The sequence below is a fragment of the Cyrtonyx montezumae genome, unplaced genomic scaffold, assembly GCF_038088225.1.
Source record: "Cyrtonyx montezumae isolate F1298 unplaced genomic scaffold, pur_monq_1.0 scaffold_2, whole genome shotgun sequence".
Classification (NCBI taxonomy): domain Eukaryota; kingdom Metazoa; phylum Chordata; class Aves; order Galliformes; family Odontophoridae; genus Cyrtonyx; species Cyrtonyx montezumae.
Genome location: NW_027071936.1, coordinates 26,037,841 through 26,050,230, shown reverse-complemented (window position 1 = coordinate 26,050,230; position 12,390 = coordinate 26,037,841). Strand labels below are relative to the sequence as shown.

General features: G+C 39.3%; 1 long non-coding RNA gene across 1 annotated transcript in view; it reads right to left on the bottom strand.

Moving 5' to 3' along the window:
* LOC136048441 (uncharacterized) overlaps positions 1-12,390 on the bottom strand; it is a 104,861-nt gene that overhangs the window by 21,178 nt on the left and 71,293 nt on the right. The window lies entirely within an intron of this gene.

Genomic DNA, 12,390 nt, shown 5'->3' with positions numbered 1-12,390 from the left:
CAGCAGCTAAACGAACAATAAAAAAAAAAAACACAAACAAAATAAAAACAAAAACAAACAAACAAAAAATAGGGGATTGAGAAAGACAAACCGATAGTCTGACCTAGAAATTCAGCCCACAAATATCTTTAAAAATCAAGAGAAAAGGAACACAACAGCGAAGAAAAGGAAGTGAAGAACACTCTTGAAACTCATTAAGGCTAAAGATCTGACACTGTCCATTTCTTTTCTGAAGAATATGCAGAAAGGGCATCAAACTAAAACCCAAACCAATTAACTTGTACTTCCACCGATGCTTAGTACTGGGAGATGAAAACACTTCCAAATATCTTCAATGTACAGGGATATTTCCAAGGTCTCTATCAAAGTGTGCAAAAACCTGTGAAAGAGTCTAATAATGCAAACACACTCAGTGGAGATGTACCTGCTAAATATCATACATACCCTTCTGAGGTGAATAATAAAAAGGTAGATTTATAAAAAAAAAAGTTGATTCAGTGTCAGTGAAGGTTTTCCAAATGGATAGATTTTTCTAACTTTGGAAATATGGTTTCATTTAAATGTATTCTAGGAGAAGGCCTCACTTTTGAGTGTGAAAAAATATTGATCTGGATTGGATTTTTCAACATCTACGATACAAAAATACTACAAAAAAAACAAATGATATTGATTTTTCTTTTCTTTTGTCATTTGTGATTCTGATTATTTGCAACTTTCCTTCCATGCAATCATTGAATACATAGAATTTTCTGTCTAACTTAGAGGGTAAAAAAGACTGAAATATCACTTTCAACATTGAAAAGCCTTTAGCCATTTCACAGACTGCATGCTGCTTAAAAGAAGCTAAGTCTTCTTAAGCAGTACTTACTGTTGGTAGATGGCAATTGAGTAGTTTTGCTAGCTGCAGATTCCCAGGTTTGTAGCTTTGGCAATGAAAGAAAGAAAGAACAGAAAGAAAAAAAGAGATAGTAGGATATAATACTCTCTTCCAGTGCAGATGATAGCAGGGATTATAAAGCTCTGGTAGCAGAAACAAGCCAGCATTTGCTGGTGACAAGTTCAACCACCCTATTTTCCAGGGTACAACAGTATAAAGTCTCTTTTTAATAAAACTACATAACTCTTTCTACATAATATTATATCTGTAGAATAAACTGTATAATTTCACTGGATAACATGTCTCTGCATATTAAAACCATATAATGTCTTTATATACATCTTCTCTTGAATGTACGCTCTCTTGTGTGTAAAGAGCAAATAAAAATTACACTGTTTTTGCCGACAGAAAAGAGCATGCTACCTTACATTAGTAGGGAAATGACTTACTGATACTTAACTCAGAAGTGGATTTCCATGTATTAGTAAGCAATCATCAATGAATTGCTTTTTCAAGAACTGAATTTCCAACATCTTGAGCCCACATCAACTTTTAGCACTTCGGCCATCTTCCAGAAGAATTCCACAGCTTAGCTGCCTAATACCTGGGAGACATATTTCCACCAATTTGATGCCTTTTTCCTACTTGCTTTGTGCAGCATTCTGGAAGGAGACTGTGATCAGTAGGTCCCTTTCCAGGCCACCTGTAATTTTAGAGACCACGTTTGTTTTATCCCATCAGTTGTCTCCTTTCCAGACTGAACAACTGTGCTCATGTGATCATCTGTCATACACAAGCTACACTATACCAATTTGTTGCCCTCCTCTGAACTTTTTCCAATTCTTACATACTTTTTTTTTTAGTGGAAAAAAAATAGAGAAAATCAGAAATAATGAGTATGCCTATAGCATCATATGTATGTTCTAAAACTGATTTGCTTTACAAGTAGAATAAAAATAACAAGGCATCAAATTCCTAGGATCATAATTCCTTTATAAGAATATTGAGTTTCTTGTGGTACTTATAACCCAAATGAGACTGCACCCTCACAGAGCAAAGCTGCATGTACTGGTTTGGGAGCTCATAATGCAACAATGTACTTGTTACGACATCATCTATTAGCACACATTAGATTGGAAAGAATGCAGAGAGATACTGTAGATTGCCTCATGATTCAGTGAATATTGAACAACTCCTCCTTAGCACCCCAAATGTAGACAAGGTGTGCCGATAGAATTATATAATAAAATAAATTTAATAAATTTTCTTTAATATTTATTCTTTTTAATTAATTCTTTAATAAAACCAAGGAGACAGTTTTCTCAAAGATTCGTGACTAGACAGTACTGTCAGTTCTCAATGAGATGTGAGCTTCTAAATTCTACCTTTGTTCCATAATTCCTCAGAACAATGTGTTGCATAACACAGTGCCACATATCCCAAAGGATGTGCCTAACTCACTGCCCAGCCTTTGGGAGCATCTCCAGTTGCCAATGACCACAGTGCCACAGAAGAGACAAAACTGCCTATGCACCTCCAGCCCTTCCATGCGTCCCTTCTGATTTTCACAGAAAAGTTTCCTTTCCACTGACTGATGCTGTGGCTAGGATGGGCTTTGCTCTGTAAAACAAGCTCTAATCAACCCACACATAATAATGGTAAGATGAAGAGAATGGGCGATGTGATTCTAGTCCCTGAAGTGCCCACAGGAAGCTTTGGATCTGTTTCAAAACCTTCTCCCCTCTTCCTGCCCCCGCCCCAGACCTTCTCCCCTGCTGTTGTGGATCATTAATGTGTAATGTGTTCTCAGAATTGGTTATCCACCTTCTCTCTCCAAAAGTGAACATGCCTTTTGTGCAGTAATTTGAATTACTCGAAGACTAGCGAGTTTGCACAGCAATTCCTCTCCCACATCCAGTTCCTCATTGCATATGGACTTCTTCCTTGTCCACACTCCTTGAAATGGAAAGAAAAAGCTCGGCTATTTTAAAAGAAGAAAGGAGAAAAATAAAAGCTCCCAAATGCTACACTGAGATGCAAAACAGCCTGCTGTGCATTACTACACAGAGATGAGACAATGTGAGGAAATAATCATGTCTTGCATCTGCCTGAAATGACTATTCAAATGTAAGTTGTACTAGTAATTAAGATAGCAATTGTGATTTTCTTTATTTTGAAGTTTGCTACAATAAAGGATAAAGCTTTCTTCAGCTTACATTTCCCAAGGCAAAAGTTATATGAAAAGTACCAAAAAAGCTCCACTGTCTTCAATTAGAAACAAATTTCTATAAGATAATGATATTACAAGAAAGACCAAAAAGCCACAGAGGTAAAGAAAATTAAATCTCCCCTTTAAGACTCATCATCACATCAAGTCTGCCTTTGATGATAAGTAGCCCTTTTTCTATGTGGCAGCCCACTCCCTCCGATGCAGAGCAACAGATAAATAATTCAGGATTCACAAACCTGGAAGCAGAACTGCATTCTGGAACACGTATGGCGACTCTGCAAGAATCTTTTCCAGCAACCCTATGCAGAATCTCACAGTGGGACATGACAAGTGATGCTGATAACAGTACTGTGGCTGTGTGACCAGCCACATCAGTGCCTCTGTGTATATGTGTTTGGGACACATGTTCAACTTCACTCCTGGTGCACAGGGGAAAGTAGCAACTGCGTTCATCAGCCTGGGCTGAGACCCCCAACTCTGAGCACCAGGGCTGTGCAGGGAGATAACTGGCTGGATTGACTGGAGTGACAGCTTCACCTCTACCCTTAAAGACTGAAATTTTCAGGCTTAAAATCTCATTCAGACATCACAGCAATTAAAATCTCATTATATATACAATATACCATTAGTACAGAGTTTCCAAACAGAAAGCATTAATACTGATTTACAAGGAATCTTAGGAATCTGTGTTATAGCACTTGCATTTCAAGATGTGGGTTCACCCCCCATGAGCTCTAAATGTACTTCAAAGAAACTCAGGGATTACTCAGATATTTTTTTTTAGTGAAGTGGCATGAGCTGGTACAAGTCACAGAATTTCCAACATATTCCAAAACACAAGGTATGGTAAATTGGCAGATCTTAATTTACAAAAGTGAGCAACCAGTCTAAAACTGTAATTGTGAACATTAATACTTCAAATGTGTTAGTCTAAGAATAAAAAAAATCCATGCAAAAGTTTTATTTTTCATTGAACATGAAGCCTGTAAATATGTTAGACCTGCTAGTGATTCTGCTTTACACAAGCAAGAAATAGAACAGGGAGAGAAGAGGAAAACAAGTGGGAAAAAAAATAAGAAAAAGATATTAATACTTAGTTAAATGTTACATTCTGCATTTTAAAATGTCTTAATTGTCCGAGTATGTTTTTCATGGCCATGGCTGGTTAGGTAGTGTCACAAAAGTTACTTGGAGGTAAAAAAGAGGACCAGAGGAGACATGCAGTGTTAAACTAGAGATTAGCCATTGCCATGAGAACCCTCCCCCATTTGGGAAATGAGATGGAGAGAGCCCCCTCATTAAAATTTGCATTGGCTTATGTGCAATTTCCAACGAAATGCTATGCAGACAAATCCAATCTTATTTTTATAACAGCCTTGACTCTGCAAATCATCTCGCCTTATTTCCATGCAGAGCAGACAGATAAAGCACTGAAGGCATTCCTTCTGGAAAAGTAGCAACAGTAAGGGATGTAAGGTTCCCTAGGCACTATTCTGTTGAAGAGAGGTGATTAAGTAATTCCCTGACTCAGCCTAAATTCAGCATGACTTATTTCTAGAGCCAAGAATGATAAGAAGTTGTTTAAAGTAATAAAAAAGAAAAAATAAAAAAGCCAACCCATCCTACAAATGGCACTACAGTTGTTAAATGGGCCCTAGGGTATTTTACCAGACTGTGAATTATTTCAAGCTGGGGAATAAAAATAAAGATGACAGAAGTAAACAAGTAAAATAAATAAAAATAATTCAGGCAACTGTTGCTCAGCAGCTCACCAAACACCTCCTCTGCTCCCTCCCACAGGCTCATATTTCAGCAATGCTATTTGCTTGCTTTCAATTCAGTATGTGACTTGCAGCTGAGATTTGGCCTTGCCTCATACTGACAGATTCACTCGTTCAAAGACCCCTTTCAGATTTTGTATTAATTAACACTGGCTAATTCTTAGTTGCTGGATTTGAGTCATGCCCTTCTAGCACCTCTGCTCTGGGAAATGGGTTAGCAGAGCTTACTTTCCTGGAGCTGCAGTTTCTACCTCTCTGTTCAGCATTTGGAGTGCCCCCCTGGAAAGAGATTAAATCTATCACATATCCCACAGGGAATAAAAAAATACAAACCAAAACAACAACAAAAAAGGGACATTAAAAACATCCATCTTTTTCGTTCTTCCACTTTCTTCCATTCGCTCTTTTCCATTACCTTTCTGCTTTCTGTATTAATGTGAGATACTGCACTCCAGTTAGGACTGTGGCACAGTTCTGGCTCTCTTCTCCATTATAAACAGTGAACTGTTGCCACTGACTTTTAAAAAGTGCTATTGAATAGGTATTCATCCACCTCTTAATCACTGCTCTTCTTCTGTAAATGCCCATGAACAGTGACCTGAGAATGGGACATTCAGCAACTACCCTCACTTCTTCTGCCATATGCTCCTCTTTTTGCAGTCAAATACTGGGCTCCTTCTGTCACACGATGCAAAGCACACATTAATTTTTTTGTTTCAGTTCCCAGGGGGCCCTTCTGCTGAAAGAGATGTGGTTTTTTTCTGCAGTTAAAGCAAATTCATCTTTTTGTTTACTCTTTAAAAACCAAAATGCTTACCTCCCAGCCTGCTAAAGGAGAGATACAAAGTTCTAACCAAGCAGAGTGCAAATTGTCAGCAAAATATCTCCCTGCCAGGGCTCATGCAGAGCAGATATCTGCTTTACAGTTCAGAGAACTCTTTTAGTTTCACAAGTATAAAAAAATCTATAAAAAGAAGAGCGAGTAATTTCATCACTTGAGGAAAATTGACAGGTCATAATCAAAGGAAATTAAGCACTGATGGAAGATAAAAACCCTAACTACTGTCTCAGTATGATCATATTGTTCAGGTCTGTATCTATGGATTCTGCAGTGGTTAAATGAATTTCAGCACTGATTATGCATCCTGTGACAGAATAAAAGAGCAGACTCATTTTCCAGTGTAGATAGTTTCTCTCTGGAGAAAGCAACCACTCCAGAAGTCTTTGCACTGAAAGAAACATAAGTATCTCTCACTCTTAATGGGGTAATCTGTGTTTGAACACTCTGAACACAAGCAAGGATGAAACTCAGCTTTAAAAATTATTCCCAAGATAATGGGTCTGTAATTCCAGTGTCTTCTCTTGTGCTCTTCTTGTAAATGGGAAAAACATTGTCTGTTTTCTAGCCAGTGGGGACCTCCCCAGGCTCCCAAGACCTTTGGCATATAATCAGGAGTGGGGGTCCTGCTGTAAAATCCACTAACTTGCTCTTGCTGTTGACATTCATTTTAAGAATAAGCTATTTTAAAGCCTTTTTTTTGTTGTCTGGCCCCACACTGGGCAGTGTCAGTTCAAGTTGATCTTTAGTTTTCCTTGTGTTCTCCCTAAACCTTTAAACTGCAGCTCTGTAATCCGTGAAGCCTGACCATGTTTCCAGAGACCATATTTCTTCTGCCCACATTCTAGGAGTTCCTTGCTCAGGCAAGTTGATCTTCTGCCCCACTTACTTGACTTGTGATACAATGAGATTGCCTGCTCCTTGTCTTTTAAAAGGGGGGGGGGGGGGGGGTTCCTAAAGTGACCAGATTTCACAGCCCCTTTAAATTCTCTAGAGCAGATTCTCAGGGGACACTGCTATCCATCTCCCTAAGTAGCTCTAAGTTTACTCTCTTAAAATGCAAGGTAGCAGTTCTGATGGCCTTTTTTCTCATTACACCAAACATTTTGAACCTAACAACGTCTTGACCACTGTGGCTATGATCTAGCATCACCTCTCCAACAAAGCCTTCCCTACTCTCAAGAAACAGATCCAGGAGGCTCACTGAATTCTTGTGACATCAAGTCGTCTTCAACGTGTTCCAGACTTGCGGCAGCATTTATGTCATGGAATTTGAAATCTCCCTTAAGGACAAGGGCAAGTAATTCAGTAATTGCCTGTAGAATAGCTCAAAAACTCATATATTTGAGTTTCTTTACCTGTCAAACTGATAGTAGTAAAAAGTTCTCCTAGCTCAGAGTACTTTTGAAGGTCTTGAGAAAACTGAAGATTAATTAATGTTTCACTGCTACCACAGGTAACCTGACCACCTGCTGCCTCATCTCCAGGATGAAGCTGTCTCTTGGTATGAGAAATGTTAAACAGAGACCATAGAAGCAGCTAAAAATCATGGTCCTAAAGCTGAGAAACAAAGGAAGAATATGTAGAGATGAGAAGGCAGGCCCAATATCAGTAGAGATACTACACTATGTTAGACTCATCTCAAGGACAATCATTCATGATGGTTCTTCTTCTCTTATATTACCAATTTTAGAACACTGATAACTGTGACAGAGTCATATATAAAAACACTGCACTTTTTATACCATTTGCAGTTCCCGCAAGGCACTTTGTAACAGTGGCCAGGGTAGTCTAGCTGGTCTAATGCCTCTTCAGTAGGCTCATGTTACTGGGAAGCAACAGAGTAGACTAAAAGGTGGGCACAACTACACAGCTAGAGGAGCTGTCTGAGACTGGTAAGGAGTGTCTCAAATCAACATGAGGCAATCAGCATTGCTTTGTGGACATATTTACATTTGAAAGCATTTCTTTGGATTTGTTCATGTTTGAATGGGAGGGCACAGGAGTGTTTATTGGCTGAAGACTTGGCCTGTGAGCAAATGATTCTAGTTTGATACAGGAAGTTGTATAGCAACATTGTACCAATAAATCCTGTGGAGGCAAGATACAAGCTGGCATCTCCCTGCTTCCTTTTATCTACTGATTGAAATTTGCATGGCCTGAAAGACAGGAAAAGGACATCTTAAAGCCAGAAGCTGTCAATTCAAAAGACCAGGCTCCACCACTTTGGACTATAAGTAAGAATTTGTACTGTCATTGTTAGTTGTCATCAGCAGATCAGTACAACCTTGAACTACCCACTACTACTGAAGATCAGCACCTGACACTAAGACATTGATGGACTGAGGAGCAGTGAACTGCTTTGCCTTGCCGTGTTTATATCTATCTGTCTCTTTCCCTGTTTTCTATCTTCTTTTATTCTTTTACACTTTGTAGTAGCCACTATAAAGTGCACTATTACACTACTACTGTCTTACCTGTAATGCTTATTAATCATAATTAGCACATTAGCCAATTTTACCTCCAAGTAGAGTATTAGCTGTTAAGAAAGCTCTCAGTTAATTGTGTATTATTGCTCTGAGTCTTGGATGACTCCATTATGGCAGCTACCCCTGATGACTGGCAGAGGCAAGACTCACTGTACGGGAACTGCTGAATCACAGTCTAAACCACTGATCGGTCACCTGAGGTGAGCACCAAGTCAGCCATGGGGCCACAGGTGAAGGTGATATACCTGTGTAATTGGAAGGGGTGGAGCCTGGCTCCACCTCTCCCAAACCCCATTTAAGGGCTGACCACCACCAGGAAAGGATCTCTTCTTGGAGATCCCTCCCCCATGGAGTCCTCTGCAAGCCTTGACATCCTGAAGGTGAGCCATCTTCTCTTTTGTATTATTTGTATCCCATCTATATAGAACTACTCAAAATATACTATCATCTATACTATTTTGTTGTGAAGTACCATCCTTCGGAGTTATTTACCCCACACTCACCTCCCTCAAAACCTACTGTGTGGGACAAGATAGGAAAGTATTCACTTATGTGTCAAAATAGAAATCTGTCCTGGCCTCCATTTTCCTTGTTCCAGTGAAACCGTGAAACTGCATACAGAAATGAATGACAGAAATAAAGGGATGGAAGGAAGGGTGAGGGGACCGTGTTCTGTTTAAGGTGCAATCAAAGCACCTGTAGAGCAACTTGTGTGGCTGATAAAATTGACTGCAACACCCAGTGGGTAAGATTGCAAGGTATTTCTTACCTGAATAACTACGAAGCAAGGCACTGCTCCTACTCTGGGGACATGTAGTTATGTACTTAGCATGAAAGGACAATCCAAATTATCACTACCTTGCTACAGTGAAATGAGCTGTTTGTGCATTTCTAGCATAGCTAGAAAATTATAACTTATCAGCATATCTTAAAGGCTAGAGCAGAGGCCAGTTCTGTTCTGACACAGCATGTATACCAAAAAGATTGATCTAAGCTTACCAGCTGCTTTCACCAGAGGAATAAAGAGCCTGTATAACTGGATGCTTGGCTGATCAAGACACATAAAAGTTTCAGTACAAGCAAGCAAGAAGTTGTTGGTCACCCTGCATTTAACAACCATCTTGAATCCTAGCTTGTAGCCTTCCTGAGTGCAGTGTGTAACCACTGGAAGTTGAGATAACAGCATGACATGATAATGAATCACACTGGAATCAAATACCATTTCAAGTTTAATCACCAGCTAAGTATCATTGGGATGGAGGAGATATTCTGAAGAGCAGAATTGGTACAGTCCCACCTCATGAACAACTACACTGTGAGACTGTGCTCCTCATGCAGTCAGACCTAGTACAATGAGCCAACAACTGAAAATAAATGTGAAATTCCTCTTGACATAGACTTTTCCTCTGCAGACAGATTAGCCACTTTCAAGAACCAATGTTTTTTCTCCCAGTTTTTCTGCAAAAACTTTTCAAGAACATTGAAGAAGGTAACAGCAATTGAACAGGGGGTATGGAATGGATCTGGCCATCCACTACAACTCTCCTTCTTTCCTCCATTGCTATAAACTATTCTTCATGCATCCTTCCACATACTCTATTCAAACCCTTATAAACTGTGAGGCATTATTAGGAGAGAGCTAGAGAGACCCAAAGGGAACAATGGATAAGGTTTAATAGGCCACATCTCCACGGCAAAATGCATTAAACACCAAATTATAGAGGAAGGCGTGGGGAAAAAAAACACACTATTTAACAAACGCTTATCACAATATCTCCTGCCAGTCTGGCATGGGGCAAAATTAATGCCACACCTCATTTGGTGTTTGGTTAATGGTGAGATCATATATCAAAAGGAGACTCCTATCTGTGTGAATTCTGGACTTCCTTGAAAATAATAGTTTTTAAAACTAAAATACAGATATTTCCCAGATTTTGATAGTTTTGAATTAAAGAGTTCTAATATGTTCCAGTTCAACTTTCTTAACCTGCCCTCTCAGGAGTACCTGTGATATGTGAAGGCAGCCTAGCACTCCAGTACAAATGGGACCATGAATGGAAAGGGAAGAGACTGGATAGATCTCCCACTGCTTTCAACACTTTTTGCAGTGGCAAGGCAATGGCAGATAGCTTGAACACACAGAATCCCTCCTCTCCTAATCATCTGCAAATACTCTGTCACTTTCTCAATTGTTTGTTTTTATTTGATTCTCTTTTCTAGCACGTTTTATTGTAGCTGAATGCTTCCATTAATTACACCAAGCACAAGAACAGAATAATATCAAAATCTGATGTCAAGAGTTCCCTAGTCCAAATGATCTCCCTTATATATCATCTAATAGGTTACTCAGAGCAGTATTTTAACCCACAAAAATAGTGCTGCTGCTTTTTCTATGCATGGTCTATGGATTGATCCTTTGAATAGCCATGTGTGCAGGAAGTACCAGCTTTCATCGCCTGTCAACGTTCCTGTAATTCACTGTCCTAAAAGGCCATTTCTGGAAGTCCTGGCTGACAATTTGATGAGAATAGGACATCTGGAAACAATTAGTCAGTGAGCCAAAGGGCACCACAACCATAACTAATAAAAATGCTCTGCCCTTCTTTGGCAATTGCACTCAAAGACTCTTCAAGTACTGAATATATATCATAATTAATTGTATCTCATGCCCTCTCACCTTCCCTCACAAGGAGACAATTACTTTTGTATCACAGACAACCTGTGATATCTTGGAGTGAAGGATCATACGCTCAGGGGATGTGCCTAACAGACTGTGACAAGATACTTTTAGGGCCAGTTCCTTTCAGTGCTTTTATGAATGTTTTTCGGATGCAGGATTCAAATACATACTGAGTAAATTTGCAAATGATACTAAATTAAGAGGAGCTGTTGACTCCCTTGAGGGTAGAGAAGCCTTTCAGAGAGATCTTGACAAATTAGAGGGCTGTGCAATCACCAACTGAATTTAGTTTAACAAGAGCGAGTGCCGGATTCTGCACCTGGGAGAGGAAAACCCTGGCTATATGTAAGACTGAGAAATAAGAGGCTGGAGAGCAGCTTTGTAGAAAGGAATCTGGGGGCTCTGGCTGACAGCAAGCTGAATGCAAATCAGCATTAATTAAGTTAATTTCCAGTTCTGACTTCTTTACCTCATTAATTGGATCTGGTAGTGATACCACAGTCAGTGTGGATTGGGGTCACTGATTTTTCACAGACATGTTTCAAAGCTCTGACCTTAATTTCTGTTAGCAGTTGTCAGCATCAGAAGTTCACATTTGCCCAAGCAGAACCAGTACTCAGGTGCCCAGTTTAAGGATAGGACATGTTGCTTAATATAAAGGCCTTAACCTCTTAAGGGTGTCATACAGCTTACCATTTAATAAGATACACCTTTATTTTTTCCTATGAACATCTACTTCAACTTGTGCTTTAAAAATAATTACCAGTATACAGCTCTTAGCAATATTCTCCTTGTGTTTTTGAAATATAATGTTTATGTACTTACCGCTATGCATTTTTTAGTTGGGGTCTGCAGCTCAGGGAATGCGAAGCTAGCATGAGGAATTACTCGGATTAAAGTTAAGATCTGTCAGCTTGGCTATCAGATGTGAATAGGTGACTGGACTCAGAAAGGTGACTTCTTCCAGATCTGTTCCTGTGAAGAAGCAGCTTGCAATTGGAGAGCAGAGCCAAAACATGCCCTCTGCTCCTCTGAATATTGTTCACCACAGATTGACAAATACAGTTTATTCAGCTTGGCTATGTTTGTTTCACTTCATCTGAGACAATAGGGAAGTCTCTCTCAGATATGAAACCCTAAAATCTTGTAATTCAGCCCACAGAAAAACATGCATGACAGGTCTCCATCTCCTCTTGACACTGCTAATATTTACTCTCCATGCTGAGATCAGTCACTGTGTACAATATGTAAAGGGGCAAGGAAAGCCTGAAAGGCTCTTGAGAAAGATTTCATCAGCACCAAGATGTTGAGGAATTGCTGGCAGTGATCTAAATCGTTCCCTTCCCATCACTGCATCTTCTTACCTATTAAGACTTACTGATGGTAAGAAAATAAGACAAATAATTGAGCCATATGTACGTATAACTTACAGAAGTCTTCAAATGTTTATTTTTCTCATAGCTTCTTTTGTTTATTTATTTAACCTTCTGAATTG